Below are 20723 nucleotides of genomic sequence, written 5' to 3' on the forward strand. Positions count from 1 at the left end.
ACATGGTTTTTATCTTGAAGCTCTCTGTTCCATTGTTCTTCAGAGCTGTGAAGGGCTTGTAACCTAGCTAACCGCATCTCCCACTTTGGCCTGGGAAACCAAACGCAGATCTGGCTTAAACTTCAAGCAGGCTAGAGGCAAATTTTATTGAGTTTTGTTGTTGTTATTCATTTTTGAAAGAGGCAGCAGTGGGAATGGCATTTGAAGTTTGCTTTCAGTGTTTGGGGAAATAGGCACCTATCACTGTAAAAGACATTTTCTTCAAAATATGAAAGAACTCCTCACTGTTTCAGCTTAGCTCTTGAAATTGAAATGTTTAGGGAGAAGTGGATATCTGGTAATAGAGGATGATGAACTTAAGGGGGTGAGAGAAGATATGAAAAGTCATCGAATACATTCCTTGGTTTAATAAGACCATAATCTGTAATTTTCTTTTGAAGTGATGCAGCCTGGAAATAGGTATTGCAGATGAGTCTAGGTCCTTGTACTTCTCTGCTTCTATGTCTTGGAACTGTCATTCACAAATTCTACTCTGCCGTCTCTGAAGATGACTTTTGAATCTGCGTGTGCAGAGGAATTGGCATCAAACAGAGCTGGGTTAAAATCTCAACTTGGCCACTTTACTGCTGTTTGACCTTGCATAAATTACCTGACCACTGTGACTCTCCTGATGAGTCTAATACAAGTTGATATCTCACCTGGCTTTAACCTATTACAGTTCATTATTCAGTATTGGTTCTCCTCAAAGATAATAATAATTATCTTGCAGGGATGATTTTTAAGACTAAATGAGATAATACTATTTCCCCTACTTGGGTAATGCACACAACTCCTTTTAAGTAAAAAATTGTGTGAAATTCAGTATTTACGAAATTATTTTTATCATAAGGTTACTTAAGTCTTGGTGCTGAGTTGTGAATAGTGTCATAGACGCGCATACTTGAGTGGGCTTATGGAACCACACCCCTCTAAAATCCACTGAGAAATCTTCAACAGAGGAGTTATATGTTACCTGCATCTTATAAAAAGATCACTTTGGCAACAATTTTGAGGATGGCTTGGAGTGGCTGAGAAGTCAGGGGAGGCCAACTGGGCCCTAGAAATACTCCAAACTCATAAGCCTGACATTCAAAACACCACGGCTCTTTCACTGCTCGCTAGCTTTACCCACTTCTATTTGCCAGTATGAAGCGTCTGCTCCTTCCCAAAACTCACTGTGTTTTCCTGTCTACTTGGCCTTTACTGACACCTTTCTCATCACTTACAACATCTTCTCCCAGTCCTTATCAAGGATCCTAACCCCAACTAGGGTCCATCTTCTCCACTCAGTCTTCCTTAGTTTGTTCAAATGACCTAATATGAATCACAGATCACCTTGTACTGAGGTATTTATGTTCAACACTATGATTTGTCTCTTTCAGCAATTGGGATCAAATTTGATGGCAGGGACAAATCTTTTACAGGTTGGTGTCTCACTTGGCTTCAACCTATTACAGGCCATTGCTCAGTGTTGGTTCTCAGTAACTTACTGAATTAATAATGAATAAATAAACCACCCACTGACTCATCTTGTAGAGACATCTGTATACAGGTATAAGGAAATTATTTAGTAAATGCCTAAAATCTATTCAAATTGGATATTTTACATTAAGTTCATAAGTGAAAAGTGAGAGTTCATTTAAGATATAGAAGCTTGTCAGAGATTTTTTTTTTTTTTTTTTTTTTTTTTATTTTTGGCTGTGTTGGGTCTTCGTTTCTGTGTGAGGACTTTCTCTAGTTGTGGCAAGCAGGGGCCACTCTTCATTGCGGTGCGCGGGCCTCTCACTGTCACGGCCTCTCCCGTTGCGGAGCACAGGCTCCAGACGCGCAGGCTCAGTAGTTGTGGCTCACGGGCCCAGTTGCTCTGCGGCATTTGGGATCTTCCCAGACCAGGGCTCGAACCCGTGTCCCCTGCATTGGCAGGCAGATTCTTAACCACTGCACCACCAGGGAAGCCCCATGTCAGAGATTTTTTTAATGAAGCTTATTTAATGAGCTATTTTACAAAAGAACATGTACAATAATGGAAAGCCACAGAAAGTAGGAGTGATGTAGAAACATGCTTTCAAGAAAAACATTTTACTAATTTACAAGGAAAGTAAAAATAGAAGCAAACAGTAAAAAGACTGAAATAATCTTTTTTCTATATGTTTTATGTTTCTTTTACTTCTGACCATGACAAAAACAAAGTTGCAGATAAAACAGCACTTTTAGTTGGTAAGAGCAGGTCACTGGTTTGCAATACATAGAAACTATAAAACAGTAAGAAAAAAAGTCAGAAATCTAGGATCTATAGACAAGGCTGGAATGCTACTCTAAACCGTAAGTTTAAAAAGTCAGGGCTTCCCTGGTGGCGCAGTGGTTAAGAATCTGCCTGACAATGCAGGGGACACGGGTTCGAGCCCTGGTCTGGGAAGATCCCACATGCTGCGGAGCAACTAGGCCCGTGTGCCACAACTACTGAGCCTGCGCGTCTGCAGCTCATGCTCCGCAACGGGAGAGGCCGCGACAGTGAGAGGCCCGCGCACCGCGATGAAGAGAGGCCCCCGCTCTCCGCAACTGGAGAGAGCCCTCGCACAGAAACGAAGACCCAACACAGCCAAATATAAATAAATAAATAAATAAATAAATAAATAAATAAATAAATTTATTAAAAAATAAATAAATAAATAAAAAAATAAAAAGTCAAAATGAAGCAAAGTCATAATTTAAAAAGCTATTTTAAGAACTGTTTTTTTGAATTCTTGTCCTAGTTTACACCAAATCTTAAAAGTACTTAAGGACTTAGTTACATCTTAATTGTTATTCTTGGTCACTTTACAATTAGTTTGATAATTTTTTAAATAGAAAAGTCAGTACTGATTAGATCATAATCAAAATGTTCCCCAGTGCAGCTGTTCCCATTGGGGAAAAACTTAACAAGCTGTTCATAGTTTTTATTTTCTTTATACCTCATAAGGTGCCTTGCAAAAACAAGGCATTTAATAAGTGTTTGGTGAATGAGTGAATGAATGAATGAATAAATGAATGAAGAATGAATAAATAAATAGTACTGCACAAAGCAGTCATCCACTGACAGCTCTTTGAATGATGGGCAAAGTGTCTCAAAGGAACAAAACCGTCCTCGTTGGTCTGTGGTTGGAAATTCAGTTTTTTAAGGAACAGAAAAAGGCACAACAACTTAGATTAGCTCAACCCCCTTGGTTTTATACCCTGGTACAAAGTATGTCCCTAGCTGAGGTCTACAACCACCCTTACTCCCACCTGGAGACCCAGCCTTGTCATGGCTTCTCAGTTTGGCTGTGTACTCTGCACCACTGGTCCCAGCTCTGACACACACATATAATTTACCTATTATTTGTCAGTAGATTAAAGTACTAGATTGGTCTGGGGAAAATGTAGTTCATGTAAAGTCAGTATCTTATTCTAGTCACATTATTCACTGTGGCAATTTTTTCCCTTGCTATAAAAGTTGAGCTTACAGGTCTTTAATTTTTAGAACTAAACCTTTTTCCCTTTTATTACACAATCGTTTTATGTTGGCTCTTTTCCCAGTGTGCGGGCACTTCCTCAGTCCTCTGTGAAATGTTAAAGCATAACAGATGTAACTCGGCAAAACTTCAACCAATTCAGCAAGTTCACTGTGAAGTAAGTCATACTCCCTGTAAGTTTGAAGACAGCTTCTTTATAAACAATCTACTGTCAGTCTCTTGTTCTCTTTCTGGGGCTCTCTGTCCTTATTTCTAGTCCCTAGTGTGGTACTATTTTGATATTCTATCAATCATATTGCTTCTAATAGAAATTCAACTCCAAGTTGCTTAAGGGAATAAAAGGAGTATTCATTTCCTAGGTTAGCCAGGAAGTCCAAGGGTCCAGGGCTTTAGATACAACTAGATCCAGAGACATATGTTGGCTTTGTTGAATAACACCTTCCATAGACAGGGGAGGAGGCCACTGAGAGTTCCAGGCTTACATGGTCCTTACTATTCATGATCCCGAAGAGAGAGAGTCAGAGAGATTGAGTGCCCTGATTGGCCATCCTGGGTCCCACCATGAGTCTGAAAACATGGGTGATTCTGAGGAATAAAGCATTGCTGGGTTGAGATTACTGCGTTCTTCACAACAAAGACCAAATTGGAGTAGGAATCTGACAGCCAATCTGGATAGTCCTAGGCTCCCACCTCCAGATATTATAAAATGCACTTTGAGAATTTGAATTAGCCATATATGTATTCAACATTTGATTGTAAGAAGAAAATAACACTCAGGAACAAGGTAGACTCTCCAGTTCATAAAAAGAGCAAAGCCTAGGGATGAGAAATCAAGCATTTCAGCTGTGCTATTGAATAAATTCAATCAGGTGAATAAATAAGCCTGAAACAATAGCCCTTTCTGAGCCAGAGTTTACACAAAACAGTACACAGCAAAGGTGAAAGCCTCTCCAGACGCGAGGGCCCTCGAGGACTTTCCCCCTTGTTGGCCTTGTCCTGTAAAGGTGTTCTCTGCAGTAACCTGACCTTGAGTTTTGCGCAGGCGTCATTTACAAGAGTTAATTACCTTTCACCAGGTACCATCTACTCCGTTGGTTATCTCCAAAAAAAAAGAGCAGCACTGTGTTGGAAGCTCCCATTTAAGGAATCAAGTAGAGAGGAGCACAGCCAACTAAAACAGATTTGGTGCTCTGTCAGTATTGCCAGAGAAGACAGCACAACGAAGTCAGTGTAGATCTTACTACTTGGCCCTTTGCCTTAAATAAAGTGTTAGATTCCCTATCTGGGAATTCTGCCCTTGGCTGGAAAGATGAGTTGCCTGGATGATCTAATCATTTTTTTCTCCTTTTGCCAACCACTGTATGTAATCCATTGTTATCATTATTAAGCAACACAGAGTGGCTTTCTCTGGGAATGGCATAGGAAGTTAGAAATTCAAACACAGGGAATACAGCCTTCCCCTATGATGTCAGCTTCTGTTTTAGTTTAAATATTTTTAGAGGATATCCCAGTTAAGCCAGCCGTCTTGTTTACAATGGGGCAGTATTACAGAGTGTGAGAGAGAGGACAATGCACTCAGAGCACAAGTCACCACTATGCAACCATGTCAGAGTTTCATGTTACATCTGGTTAACTGGCTGCTGCTGCTGATACGACCAAACATGACAAGCTTCTCTGCCCTGAATCTACAGACTGAACGCCATCTAAAAGGGAGTTTGAATAGCTAGCTAGCTCTTTGGTACATTACCAGGGATCTTAGTATTTATGAGAACGAACATTATTTTTATTAATTAATCTTTGATGTCATAGCAACACTTGATAAAGATGACTACCACCCAAATTTCCCGGTGGATTTTTCTGCCCCTTGTAGCAAATGAGGAAGTGAATGCAGAGGCCTTGCCTTTATATGACAAGTGAATTGGATTATTAGGGAAAGTTCTCTGGAAAAACCAGTGAACTAACAAATAAGCAGTAGTGGCTCTAGAATTTCCATAAAGAGAGAACTTAAAAGTAGCACCTTTGGGGCTTCCCTGGTGGCGCAGTGGTTGAGAATCTGCCTGCCAATGCAGGGGACACGGGTTTGAGCCCTGGTCTGGGAAGATCCCACATGCCGCGGAGCAACTAAGCCCGTGAGCCACAACTACTGAGCCTGCGCATCTGGAGCCTGTGCTCCGCAACAAGAGAGGCCGCGATAGTGAGAGGCCCGCGCACCGCGATGAAGAGTGGCCCCCGCTCGCCGCAACTAGAGAAAGCCCTCGCACAGAAACGAAGACCCAACATAGCAATCAATCAATCAATAAATCTTAAAAAAAAAAAAAAAGTAGCACCTTTTCTGGAAGGGACAGCCAAAGAATTTATATTGAAGGTGAATTTGCATAGCAAGTACACCATATTTACTTAGATAACATGTTTTTTGGTGGGTGACGTGGTGAATGTTATGGAAAGGCAAGAGATTCCTGATCTCTTGGCAGTACCGCTCTGGGTAAATTTGAAAAACCCAAGTAAATAAAGTGCAAACAATGATTTTTATCTAAATTGACCAAATTCCTGGCTCAGATCTCACCTAGGCATGAACCTGACAGTGTCACCATTCAGGTATTCAGGTTAAGCCAAGCCAAGAATAAAGCCCCACCATTCGTTGACCTAAGTGTTATTGTTCACACCACCGCTGTTCCCCTACACATCCATCCTGGTGTAAAGTACTATCCAACACACTTGCCGTAGAGCAAGTTGGTGGGTCTAATATATCAATTCTGTAAACCCTGTGATGTCTCAGGGACAAGGCCGTTATTCAGTCACAGATGACAAAAGCCTAGAGAATAATACTTGTCTCGTTTAAATGTGAAAGGAACTGTTATAGATAAATTCAGAAGAAGCCTCCATCTTTAGTTGCTCTGTGAGTTGGTTTCCCTGTGAGAAGAGTGCCCTCTGGTGCTTCTTTAATGTTCTAGCCTTCAAATTGGCTAGGGAAGAGAAAACCTTTACAACTTGACCAACTGGAAAGATTTAGGTAATAGGATTGGCTGTCCTTAAAATAGCACTTTTCCATTAAAGACTGTGTTCTTCATTGTGCCTCAGACTCCCCACCTGCATTGTTCTAACATAACATAAAACTAGGAAGGAACTCGGTAGTTGACAAAGACAGATCAATGCAGGCAGCAGCCAAACAGACAAGATATACGTTTATTGCAGCTCAGCAGCAGTGATTTGCAAAGTCAAACATTTCTTAAGAGAAAAAAGATAGCAATCCTTCATTTTTAAGATTTAGTTCATTATTTTCACACCCAATGTAGCTACAGATGGAGGTTCACCTTCCGTGGAGACATCTAATTTAGTTTAGTTTCCTTTCGTTTAGATTGGTTTTGGAGGGCACAGTCGTTGGTAATTTCTACATATGGAAGAAAAAAAAATGCTATTGCCTTCCCGTGACAGTTTTTCAGAAATCAGATATTTGTTACAGGTGGTTATTTGCTTTAGAGATTTTTTTTCTTTCTTTCTTTTTTTGCTTGTAGCAAGGAATTCCAAGCTGGTGAAGGTGGGATACAGGTTTTTTTCTACAAAGATTTGTTATAACAACTCTCATAATCTCCAGATCTCCAGAGAGGGATACTAGTCTGAAATTTGGGGGGCGAAACTAAATACAAAACTATTGCTCCAACCAGTTAAGTCTGCATCTGGTTGCTTCATTCTTTTAAGATCAAGCTGATGAATGAGAGGGGAGAGAAAGGAACTGTTTTGGTTCATGTCTTCCAAAATACTCACGTTCATCCATCTTGCCAAACTGGGTAGTATTTGCCTTGGTTCTCCTCTTCCTCCCTCTTCCCTTTCTCTTTCTTTTTGGGGCAACCCCCAGGAGATAATGTAACTGTGTGTAGAATGATTAGGGCTTGGAAATACTGCTTTAAAACTGAGAAGGCACACTAGTAGCATTCACACCTGCAGATGTGTGTTATTTGGTTAGAACAGTGTAAGTCCACACTGTGTATTGTGAGGTGTACCTGTGTGTGCGGGGGGAGGGCTTACACTTTTTTGAATTATGCCAACAATTGAAATGCAAGAGATTTTTCCTTAAAAATCCAGATTTGCAGCTTCTCCTGAAAGACTTTCCAGAGAAAAAAGATTTTTCAGGTATCTGTTAGAAAGGTTCTCCACAAGCCCATTATCTTTCTGCCCCAGGAGGCCTTTGAGTTCACAGCACCGGATTTACGGCCATTCCTTTTTTTTTTTTTAAATTGAAGTACATTGATTTACAATGTTGTGTTAATTTCTGCTGTACAACAAAGTGATTCAGTTATACGTATATATACATTCTTTTTAAAAATTCTTTTCCATTGCAGTTTCTCACAGGATATTGACTATAGTTCCCTGTGCTATACAGTAGGACTCTGTTTATCCATTCTATATATAATGGTTTGCATCTGCTAACCCCAAATCGCCAATTCATCTGTCTCCCACCCGCAGGGCCATTCTTCATTGATTGGCTTTCTGTTAATATACAGACCACTGGGGCTTGTGTTGAACTTCCAAAGGGTCCTATCAAAATATTCATCCGCAGCCCTATCAGCTCCATCTCACTAACCTACTCTGTTCCCTCCAACCATGATACAAAATTTCATGCTTTCTCTTTGCACTCTTTTTTTTTTTAATGTGTCTAGACGTTCCCTTCAGTTTTTTTTCCTTATTTTCCTGTTAATCAACCTAATTAACATTAATTGTTCTAATGTGTTTTTTTATAGTAATCTTTTATTTATTTATTTTTATATTTATTTTTGGCTGTGTTGGGTCTTCGTTTCTGTGTGAGGGCTCTCTCTAGTTGCGCAAGTGGGGGCCACTCTTCATCGCGGTGCGCGGGCCTGTTCACTATCGCGGCCTCTCTTGTTGCGGAGCACAGGCTCCAGATGCGCAGGCTCAGTAGTTGTGGCTCACGGGCCTAGTTGCTCCGCGGCATGTGGGATCTTCCCAGACCAGGGCTCGAACCCGTGTCCCCTGCGTTAGCAGGCAGATTCTCAACCACTGCGCCACCAGGGAAGCCCCCTTTGCACTCTTTTTTTCCTAGTAGCCCAGGAAAGAAATGCTCATGGTTCAGAGATGATGCACCTTCAAACATCTCCACCTACCTCTCCCCATAGTGGCTCTCACACTGAACCATCTCGGTCAGATGTCCGGAGGTAATTATCCTGTGACTACTTAGAAGGAATGTACCAAAGCTCCCACCCAGAACCTCAGATGCCCACAACAACCTTAAAATTAGAAAAAGCATCCTTTCCTCTGACTAGATGAGCACCAGCACTGAGACTCATATCTTGGAAATTAAAACAGTGTAGATTTCAGTCCTCACCTATCCTCCCACCCAGTTCCCCTTGTGCAGTGAACAAACTGAACAGCTATTCTCAGAGACCCTGGTACCAGCTAACTTTGCTTATGATGGCTCTTTCAGAGCATCTTTTTGTTCAGGTTATTTTCTTCGCTGTCCAGAAGGATGCCAATCTAAGTCCTGCATCAGCGTCTTACGTCTTCAGGCAGGCTAAGCATCACTGTCCCTCCCGTGCCTGAATACAGTCCTTTCATCCTTCACTTTTTCTTGCTAACCATGTCTCCTGGATTTTCTGGCTACTTCAGTTCATTTTGGTCTTTAACTCTTCTGAATTCCTGTGGCATTCATGCCTAGTATTTTAGGTCAACTGAGAATTTATTAGTCTCATATATGCTTATTTTGTCTTCTCTGTCAATTTGATATCTCCTCCTGGAGATCCCTCCCTAAATCATTCTCATTCTGATGAGCACAGTGTAGGAGTTTGGTGAATATTTCACACTGAAGTGAGTGGATTTCCAAACAAGTCTACAGCTCCAGCACCTAAAAGAGTCTATGGGGACTTCTGCTTTGGACATGATGAATTAATAGGGATTAAGGTTGCCAGATAAAATCCAAGAAGCCCCATTAAATTTGAATTTCAGATATAATTATACTATAAGTATGGGTTATGATAAAAAGTATTTGTTGCTGGTCTGATATTCAGATTTAACTGGGAGTCTTGCCTTGATGAGTTTTGCTACATCTGGCAAATCTTCCAGGGGTGGATTTACCCTCCTGCCTTAAACAACTTTGAAAAAAACTGAAAAATACATGAAACAATGGTTTTCAGACATTGGTGAATAGGCAGTGCAAGAGAATGATCCCTGAGGGAAGTGAAGAAATGAGGCAATTTTTATGATTGCCCTAGCTTACTTTTTGGAAAAAGTTTCCAGGCTGCTGCACAGTAAGAGGGAACTCAAACAGAGCCTGACAGGCTTGCTGAAGTTGAGAGCTTGGGGAGGCCAAGTTGGCTAGAATCGACAGGACAGAGCACCAGAAAGGAGACTGCAGAAGGCTCCCCTTGATTCTTCAGCTGAGTACTGATCACTACCTGTGTGTGAAGGAACTACCCATAGTTGGGGGGGAAACCACTAGAAAGGAGAGGGTGGGACAACTTCTGGAGTTCACACAGGGCTAGGCATAGTTCATATTCCCAACAGCCAGAATGGAACAAGCCCATAATACACGACAAAGGCAGAAATTGGCAAACTGGATAAAAAAGCAAGATCCAATTATAGGCTACCCACAAGAAACCAGCTTCAAATATAAATTAATTAATTAATTAAAAGTAAAATATTAGGGAAATAATATGCCATGCTAACATGAATCAAAGAAAATGGCTATATAAATATAAGACAAATAGACTTCAGAGCAGAAAACATTATCATGGATAAAGAGGGATTTCATAATGATAAAGGGGGAAAGCATCAAGAGGACAAAATAATCCTAGATGTTTATGCACTTAATAAGAGCGCTTCTAAATACATGAAACAAAAGACAGAACAGAACTGGAAGGAGAAATATACAAATGCAGAATTATAGCTGAAGATTTCAATACTCCTCTGATAATAATAGTTTGAATAAATAGGTAGAAAATCAGAAATGATGTAGAAGACTTGAACAATACTATCAACCAACTTGACCTAATTGATGTTAATAGAACGCTCTACTCAACAGCAAAAGAGACCACCATCCTAAATATTGACCAAGATAAACCATATTCTGTGCTATAAAACAAGAATCAATAAAGTTAAAATGGGCTTCCCTGGTGGCACAGTGGTTGAGAGTCTGCCTGCCAACGCAGGGGACACGGGTTCGAGCCCTGGTCTGGGAAGATCCCACATGCCGCGGAGCAACTGGGCCCGTGAGCCACAACTACTGAGCCGGCGCGTCTGGAGCCTGTGCTCCGCAACAAGAGAGGCCGCGATAGTGAGAGGCCCGCGCACCGCGATGAAGAGTGGCCCCCGCTCGCCACAACTAGAGAAAGCCCTCGCACAGAAACGAAGACCCAACACAGCCAAAAATAAATAAATTAATTAAAAAAAAAAAAAGATAAAGTTAAAATAATTCAAGTAATTAAAAAGTATAATCTCTAACCACAGTGGAATTAAACTCAAAACAGATAACAGAAAGATATCTGGAAAATCTCCACATACTTGGAAACTAAATGACACACTTCTTAAAAAAACCCCATATGTCAAAGAAAGAATCATAAGGAAAATTAGAAAGTGTTTTCAACAGAATGAATGAAAATTAAAATACAGTATATCAAAATTTGTGGGATGTAGCTAAAGCAGTGGTAAAGGGGAAATATGTACATGCTTATATTAGAAAAGAAAGGTCCAATCAATGATCTAAGCATCCATCTTAAGACACGTGAAAAAAGCAAATTGAAACCAAAGTAAGCAGAAGAATGGAAATAATAAAAGCAAGAGCAGGGATTAATAAAATAACAGAAAAACAGAGAAACCAATGAAACCAAAATCTTGTTCTTTATGATCAATAAAATTGAAAATCTTCTAGTCAGATTGTCTTGGAAAAAAGAAAGAAAGAAATTACTGGTATCAGGACTGAGAGAGGTGACATTACTACAGATTCTACAGATGTTAAAAAGAGCAAAAAGGGAACATGAACAACTTTATGTCTATAAATATAACAATTTAATTAAAATGGATACAGTTTTTTAATTGAAGTATAGTTGATTTCTAATACTGTGTTAGTTTCAGGTATATAGTAAAGTGATTTGGATATACATATAACCAAAAGAATTTTTAAAATATATATTTTATATATAAATAAATATTATATAAAAAATTATATTTCCATTATAATTTAGTACAAGATACTGAGTATAGTTCCCTGTGCTATACAGTAAATCCTTGTTGTTTATCTATTTGATATATGGTAGTGTGCATCTGTTAATCCCATACTCCCAATTTATCCCTCTCCCCCTTCCCCTTTGGTAACCATAAATTTGTTTTCTATGTCTGAGTCTGTTTCTGTTTTGTAAATAAATTCATTTGTACTATTTTTTAGATTCCACATGTAAGTGATATATAATATTTGTCTTTCTCTGCTGACTTACTTCACTCAGTATGATAATCTCTAGGTCCATCCATGTTGCTGCAAGTGGCATTATTTCATTCTTTTTTATGGCTGAGTAGTATTCCATTGTATATATGTACCATGCCTTCTTTATCCATTCCTTCTGTCGAAGGACATTTAGATTGTCTCCCTGTCTTGGCCATTGTAAATAGTGCTGCAATGAATATAGGGGTGCATGTGTCTTTTTGAATTATGCTTTTCTCTGGGTATATGTCCAAGAGTGGGATTGCTGGATCATGTGGTAACTCTATTTTTAGTTTTTTAAGGAAACTCTGTATAGTTTTCCATAGTGGCTGTACCAATTTACATTCCCACGAACAGTGTCGGAGGGTTCCCTTTTCTCCACACCCTCTCCATCACTTATTATTTTTAGACTTTTTAATGATGGCCATTCTGACCTGTGTAAGGGGATACCTAATTGTAGTTTTGATTTGCATTTCTCTAATAGTTAGTAATGATGAGCATCTTTTCATGTGCCCTGTTGGCCCTCTGTAAGTCTTCTTTGGAGAAATGTCTATTTAGGTCTTCTGCCCCTTTTTTGATTGGGTTGTTTCTTTTGTTGTTATTGAGTTGTATGAGCTGTTTGTATATTTTGGAAATTAAGTTCTTGTAGGTCGCATTGCTGGCAAATGTTTTCTCCCAGTCTGTAGGTTGTCTTTTCATTTTGTTTATGGTTTCCTTTGCTTTACAAAAGCTTATAAGTTTGATTAGGAAAGTTTAGCAAGGTCACAGAATGCAATGTCAATATACTAAAGTTAATTGCAATGAACAAGTAGAAGTTGAATTTTTTAAAAAACCATTTATAATCACACCAAAAAAGAAGCAATTTGGCATAAATCTAACAAAAATGTATAGGATTTATATACAAAACACTAATGAAAGAAATCAAAGGCTTAAATAAATGGAAAGATATACCACACTTTTAAAAATACTCTTTTCATTTCCTTCAGTAGTACCACAACAAAAACCATGTTGGTCATTCATGAAGCCTGGAAGGGATGAAGGAGGTGGGCAACAGAGACAAAAAATAACTTGATATAGATCATTAGACATGGGTCATTAGACCTCACTACTCAAAACTTTCCACTGACCCCCATTTTGAGGCAAGTTTTGTGCCATGTTTTGTTTTCTCTCCCATTCTTTCCCCATCTTCAACTTCCTCTATCTTCCTGTATCTTCCTCTTTCCCTTCCTTTCTTTTTTTCTCTCCTATCTGCTTCATTCTCCCAATTTCTATTTATGTCTTTAAGTGGTGTCCTTTAGCTGTTTTTTTCACTTTTTCCTACCACCCCAAACACCTTAACCAGTCTTTTCCTAAGTAAAGATCATGCTCTCCCCAAAATATCTGAAAGGGAGAATGAGAGAGAGAGAAATTGAAAGATAACCTCCTCTTTCCTCTTCAACTTGGTGTTCAGATAGAATTGATGTACATTAAATCATTATATTAATTTATATAACTATTAATAATTGTATAAATGTGAGATATTATTATACTTTTCAAGTGTAGTGAAAACCTTGGTAGGAATTAAGGGACTCGACAAGAAAAGTCATCAGAAAGAGCCCTTCTCAGGACAGACTATGATAATAGAGCCCTTCATTAGCTCTTCTCTCTGTTCAGTAAACATTCCTTGAATACCTGCTCTATGCCAGGCACTGAGCTGGACACTGAAACACAAAGAAAAATAACATTTAGTCCTGACCCCCTAAATATTCTGTCCAGAGAAAGAATTGTGTGTGAAAAATACATAAAATAGAATAGGGTGGTTAAGGGCTATTTAACTGGCCACACAAGCAGAATTTTTTTTTTTTTTGGAAGAGTCTACAATTCAAATATCCTAGTCTGGAGCTTCCCTGGTGGTGCAGTGGTTAAAAATCCACCTGCTAATGTAAGGGACACAGGTTTGAGCCCTGGTCCGGGAAGATCCCACATGCCGCGGAGCAACTAAGCCCATGCGCCACAACTACTGAGCCTGTGCTCTAGAGCCAGCGAGCCACAACTACTGAGCCCGTGTGCCACAACTACTGAAGCCCCGTGCACCTAGAGCCTGTGCTCCACAAGAGAAGCCACCACAACGAGAAGCCCACGCACTACAACAGAGAGTAGCCCCTGCTCACCACAACTACAGAAAGCCCGCGTGCAGCAACGAAGACTCATTGCAGCCAAAAATAAATAAATAAAATAGATACAACATTAAAGAAATTAAAAGAAAAAATGTAAAAAAAAAAAAAACAAACAAATAACCTAGCCTGCTGTCAAACTTCATTTTCTAATTTGTGGCTCAGAAGAAACAGTCACCTCATATACAGTATAAACAAGATGCTGTAGAAGCACGTAATTTGCTAAATGTTTTGGAACTCTATTGGCAATGTGTCTACCGTCATGATACATCAAGGACTTTTAAATGCATGGCTAATTGTCCATATGCTCCACAGAAACGCTGGAGAATCAGAGTACCTGCATCATCTCTAACCAATAGACTAGGTAATGAGCCTCTCTATTTTGGAATTTGTGCTTAGATCCTTAAATTTACCTCTTCCATAGCTCTCTGAGCAATTTATTCCTTTTATTATCAGAGCAGATAAGATTTTTAGTAAAGCTGAATGCTTTCAAGTGCTGTTTCTGGAGTCAGACAGGCCTGTGTTTGAATCCTAAATCTGCCCCTTACCATCGGATTAACATTGACCAAATCTTCTAGCCTCATTAAGCCAGGTCTCCTTGTCTGTCACTTGGAGATAAGAATGATACTTAGTCCTGGGGTGTATTGTGAGGATTAGGTAAAACAATGCATGTGAAGTTCTCAGCACCTTGCCCGCCATGGAGTTAAAGCTGAAAATGTGCTATTACGGGAAAGTGCTATTACAAAGGCCCATTTGTAAGTTGCAATGCTGCCGAGTGGGCAGTAGAGGGAGCACTGTCATTGGGAACTGGACTCGAGAACTCTAACTTAAGATAGGTAGTAAGCCCCTGTACAAGACATTGTTTTGGTGGAGCTTGAGTGACTTACACACAGATGAGCTACTAAGACCCACACCAGACTGCCTTGTCTCAATAATCCTGCTGTACCACTCATTTGATAACAGCTACCTCGGAATCCAGTGTATATTTCTGTATGTATTGATAACGTGTGCTGTCAGTCCAGCATCCAACTCTAACTCACCCCCGTTCCCTTGGGACACACAAGAGAGGAAGCTTGGACAGGAGAGGTAAGGTGCCACCACAAAAATAAAAACAAAACAAACAAATGTTTATATTCTTTGTATAAGAATTGGGAGAGGGGCTTCCCTGGTGGCGCAGTGGTTGACAGTCTGCCTGCCAATGCAGGGGACACGGGTTCGAGCCCTGGTCTGGGAAGATCCCACATGCCGCGGAGCGACTAGGCCCGTGAGCCACAACTACTGAGCCTGCGCGTCTGGACCCTATGCTCCGCAACAAGAGAGGCCGCGATAGTGAGAGGCCTGCGCACCGCAATGAAGAGTGGCCCCCGCTTGCCGCAACTAGAGAGCCTTCGCACAGAAACGAAGACCCAACACAGCCAAAAATAAAATAAAATAAAATAAAAGAATTGGGAGAACGTGGAGCTGGCTTACACCCTGCGGCAGGGAGAGTGATACCCCTTCTCTTCCGGTCTCACTGCCTCCAAAATAAGCAGCTCTACTTAGCACAGCAGAAGAAGCAGTCAGAAGAATTGACTGAATCCTCTCTGCCTCCAATTTACAGGTGTGAACCTGCTTATCTCACTTTAACTCTCTTCATCTCATCTCCATTTGAAACCCCGTCTGGACAACGATAGGGAAGGGAAGATGGAGGGTTAACCTAGTGACCTCCAAAGTTTCTTACAACCTGGTTATGTTTATTATTCTATTAGCAATAGCTACTGAGCATTTTTCCTTATCTCATTCCTGACATTAGATCTTTGAATCTTCCCAGCAATTTCCTGTGAGCTATAATATCCCCATTTTTATAGGGAGTTTGGGACTCAGAGGTTAGGTAGCTTAACCAGCTTGGTACTGCTCGAAAGTGGCAAAATCAGAACTAGAATCTGTTTTTCTGAAAGTCTATCATCTGGTATTTCCTTCTTAAAATGAGGCAAAAAAAAAAAAATTAGCAGTAGGGCTTACAACGAGGGCAATTAGGGGACCATTTAAAGGGGAGAGAGAAATCTCTGAAGGCCTTTGAGCTTGGGAAACTTTATGGGGATTGCACTTTAGAGTGTTTTTGTTTGTTTTGCTTTGGATTCTTTTGGGGGATATTTTTGGTTTGGGTTTTTTGTTTTTGTTTTTGTTTGGTTTCGTTTTGGGGGTTTTTGTTTTGTTTTGTTTTGTTTGTTTTTTGTTTTCTGGCTCTGAGGCACTGATGAGGCCAAGGCCAGTGTAGGGTCAAAAAATTGGGAACCTAGCTTTTTAGACTTGATTCTAAGAAAGAGAAGCAAAGTGGATATAGAGATACCCTTTCTTAGAAGCCTGGCTTAGTTCATGAAATAGGAGAGGAAACAGAGGTTAAGCATATGTTTTAACCAAGAAAAAGTGTTCATTTGGGTGGAGATTCCCTCATGATCTATACCTCTGGGTGACTGACTACTGTGGGCAGGAGATGGTGGATGGAGCAGGGGTTCTGAAAGTGCTGTCTAAGGACCCCTGAGGATAGTCCCCCAGGTCTTTTCAGGGGGTCCGCCAGGGTAAAACTATTCTTATAATAATACTGTTTTGCCTTTTCACTCTGTTGACATTTGCACTGATGGCACCAAAGCAATGATGGGTAACGTTGATGCCTTAGCATGAACCAAGGCAATGGTGCCAAATTATCCTAGTAGTCATTGCATTCTTCACCACCACACACTTAAAATTTTCTAAATGCCAGTTTGAGTTAAGAATTTTCAGTGAAGCAGGAAGACGTATTAATTGTATTAAATCTCAGACCTTGAATCCATGTCTCTTAATATTCTGTGTGATGAAATGGCACATACAGATATTAATATATGATGGTCATTTCAAGGAAAAGCACTTGTGTGACTGTTTGAGTTGCCCGCCCACTGTCCCGGCCAATTTTACTTGAAAGAATGACTGACAAACTATGCCTATACCGACGTGGGAATTTGGAAGACATTTTCCTGAAAACGAACAAAGTGAGACTGTCACGTCAAGGAAAACAATTGACAATATCTGTTGCCAATAACAAAATTGAAGCTTTTAAGCAAAAACTAGAATTTGGGAAACGTGTATCTGTCATCATGAGTTTAACAGCTTTCAAATACTTAAAATACTTTTCTAATGAGATCAGTGGTGATATTAACTAATGTGATTTTCTGATATTGTATGATGAAGTGTGTCAGCATTTGGAAGAGCTGCATAATTCAGTGAGCCAATATTTTCCAAATGGACATTGTGTGATATTACAAAATTATTAGTAAGAGTTCAATTCAAAATACAAGGTATACCAATGGATTTTAATGTAACAGTATATATAAAGTTCGCTGATACGGTTTCACATTCCACAATACAACTAACTCTTAAGGAACTACCACTTTTTGAGTTTTGGTGTGGTATCAAAGAAGAATATCCACATTATCTGAACAGGCTGCTAAAATGCTCTTCCCTTTTCCGATTACATATCTGTGTGAGTCCAGACTTTCTTCAAATACTTCAACCAAAACAATATTTGCAATAAATTAAATGTAGAAGCAGATAAAAGAATCCAGCTGTCTTCTCTCAAAGCAGACATTAAAGAGATTTTTTTTATGTAAATCAATGCCACTCTTCTGTTTTTTTGTGTCTATGTTGGAGAATACGCTTGTTTTCCATTTTAAAAATGTTTAGCACATATGACTATGTTAGTTTATGACTATAATTTATATTTAGTTTATATTTATATATATTATAAATTTATAATTTATAATTTATATTTAGTTTATGACTATAATTTATATTTAGTTTATGACTATAATTTTCGATGAATAGATGTTTTAATTTTTCTCAGATTTAATTTTAAGTACAATAAATTAAAAAATGAATACAGAATAGAAATACACAAAAATTCTTTGGGCTTGTCAACAATTTTTAAGAGTATAAAGCTGTCTTGAGACCAAACAGTTTGAGAACTGCTAGGAGCATCCCAAGGTGAGGTCCTTAAAAGGAAGAAGCGAACAAACTCTCTGCTTCGTACAGCAGTCACTCAACAGTTGAATATAATGATGATAAAGACCTGCAAAACCAATATGACTAATACTATAAGGCAGGAAGTGAAAAGTGTTAAGTGAGTGGGCTAGGTCTCCACTGTCCAGTGTGGTAGCCACTAGCCACATGTGGCTACTAAGCACTTGAAATGTGGCTAGTCCTAACTGAGATATCCTTGAAGTGCCAAACACACACCAGACTTCACAGATTTAGTATGAAATAAGTTTTTTAAATTGAAGTATAGTTTATTTACAATGTTGTGTTCGTTTCTGGTGTACAGCAAAGCGATTCAGTTATACATGTATATATACATATTCTTTTTCATATTCTTTCCTATTATGGTTTATTATAGGATATTGAATATAGTTCCCTGTGCTATACAGTAGGACCTTGTTGTTAATCTATGGAATGCTCTCTCTCATTAATAACTTTTTATATTGATTATATGCTGAAATGTTAATATTCTGTATTTTTAATGTGGCTACTAGAAACAAACATATGTGGCTTGCATTTTTTTTCTCTTGGACTGCACTAGTTTGGACGGGAAGTACGATGAGATTTCAGAGCGGGGAAAAGTTGCTTATGGGTTGGGGTCATCAATGAAATCACTGAGAAGGAGAGGATTTCAATAAGTAGACAAGTCGGGGGAAGAAACTGCAGTTGAAGGGAGCATCAGTACTGAAATATGAGAGGTTCATCTAGGGAGCAGAGAAGACTGGTCTCCATCAGATCATAGGCTTTCGTTGGGGGGGGGGAGAAAAGTTTCCAGGAGAGGTTAGGACCAAGTTGTACAGAACTTTGAGTGCCTTGAATCTGGACTTTTTCCTATAGGCAGTGACCTCTTCCCCAGAAGAAACCCAGGCTTTGCCCCGTAGCTTACGGAACAGCTCAAATGAGGCACTTTCTTCAGGTGGGGACAGAGCAGGCATAAGCTCCTGGAAACTGCCCAGTGAGCAAGCAGCCAGGACCATCTCTACCTGACCAGTGAATTTAGAGGGATGACTTTGAATTTAGATGCGTGACTTTGGGGTTGATTGACTTATTTTTTGTGAATGAGGGAGAGGGGTAGTAAATTTAATCACATGATAATAATGTCTCCTGAAAGAGGAGGAGAATCCTGTGCGATGCTGGTCCGGACGATGGTGAAGCAAGGCCTTTGACCTTGGCAGATGGCTCTAGGCATGTACATATGCAGATAGAGTCATTCTTTCTACCTCTTTTTGTCTATCTTCCTTTATTTTTGTCTTTATTTTCCTGAACTTTTGTAGAACTCTTACTGCGTGTCAGGGTGTTAACATCTGGCTCCGAAGAGATGAAAGGAAAAGAGCACTAAGGAGGGAGTTGAAACCCCCAGACTCTTATCCAGCCTCTGCAGCTAACTCATTGAGTAACTCTGGTCACCTCTCTGGGCCTCAGTCTTTTCAGATATGAAAGAGGAATCAGAACCAGACGAAGCAAAGGCTCCCTCCAGCTCTGTGATTCTAGGACCAGCCCATGTCACAATGGGAGAAGGGCACCAGGTGTGGGGAGGGAAGGAGGATACTGGGCTAGTAAGGGCAGGAGTCCACCTGCACAGGAGCTGGCCCAAACCTTTGGGTGAGGTTGTCCTCCTCCCGGCGAGCAGACCCTGCTGGAATCCGCGCACAGTGAAGTCTTCGATTTGCTGTTTTCATCCTGGCGACGTACCCCTTTCATCCCAGGGGCTGGCTCTTACCAAGATGAGTGGAGTCTGTAAGGAGGAGGCTGGGAAGCCAGGAATTTAGCTCCAGGCAAGTAAGTCTGCAGGGGGTCTCAGATGGTCTGGGGAAACCGGAAGAAAATGAGTGTGTGTGACCCCCCCTCCCACGCCCCTCCTCCTGACACCCACGGGCCACAGGCAGTGGCCGGAGTGATTGATGGGGATGAGGAAAGGGCGCCCTGCAAAGCGGCTTCAGCCAGACTGTTTCTGGTCTTTAGCTTTTCTAGAAGAGAGAGTGGGTGGGAACGACCCAAGTAAAGTCCCAGAGACTCAACGCTGACGCACAGGAAAGCCTCAAGTGGGAGGAGAAATGCAAATCCCCTACTGACGATGGTGTCAGCGGCTGGGTTCTGGGGACCTTGAAGGGCGATTCCGACTTTGGACTTGAGCACCGCCTGGGACCCGGGCTGAGAGAGCCAGGTAAGGAGGCAGACCACACCTTGGCGTTGCTTCTCCGGAGCAGCGCGGGCCCGGAAATGCTCTGCTGGACGCTGCGGCGCCTTAGCTGTTTCCTTGCTGTTTTGACAGTTACTTCACGTTAGCCTAGCCGAGGATGGGTAGTTTTAAAAAGAAGCGATCGACTCCACGATTCAGAGGTGCGCCGTGGCGGGTCTCTCGGCGAGACTCGGGCGCTCTGCCCCCGAAAATGTGAACGGTGGGTGGGACCGTTGTGGCTGCTTGGAGGTGTGTCCTCGCAAAGGGCGGAGTGGGCGCCCCCTTCACTTTCTTAGCCGTCTTCTCTCAACTGTAATGTCTGACATTAGATTGCGTGCCTCGGTTTCAGCAGACAGCCCCGCAGCTGAGGTAGCTAGTGATTGAGGCTTTGA

General features: G+C 40.6%; 1 protein-coding gene and 1 pseudogene across 4 annotated transcripts in view; one reads left to right on the plus strand and one right to left on the minus strand.

Moving 5' to 3' along the window:
- Positions 1-20723, minus strand: part of LOC309631221 (endonuclease V pseudogene) — a 434994-nt pseudogene that overhangs the window by 53303 nt on the left and 360968 nt on the right. The window lies entirely within an intron of this gene.
- Positions 17921-20723, plus strand: part of STAT4 (signal transducer and activator of transcription 4) — a 95095-nt gene continuing 92292 nt past the window's right edge. For all 3 annotated transcript variants that reach the window (XM_082397353.1, XM_082397351.1, XM_082397352.1), the window contains exon 1: positions 17921-20316. The gene's annotated coding sequence lies outside the window, so the exon portion shown is untranslated. The remainder of the gene's footprint in view (positions 20317-20723) is intronic.

This window comes from Balaenoptera borealis (genome assembly GCF_965194805.1).
Source record: "Balaenoptera borealis genome assembly, chromosome: 6".
Lineage (NCBI taxonomy): Eukaryota > Metazoa > Chordata > Mammalia > Artiodactyla > Balaenopteridae > Balaenoptera > Balaenoptera borealis.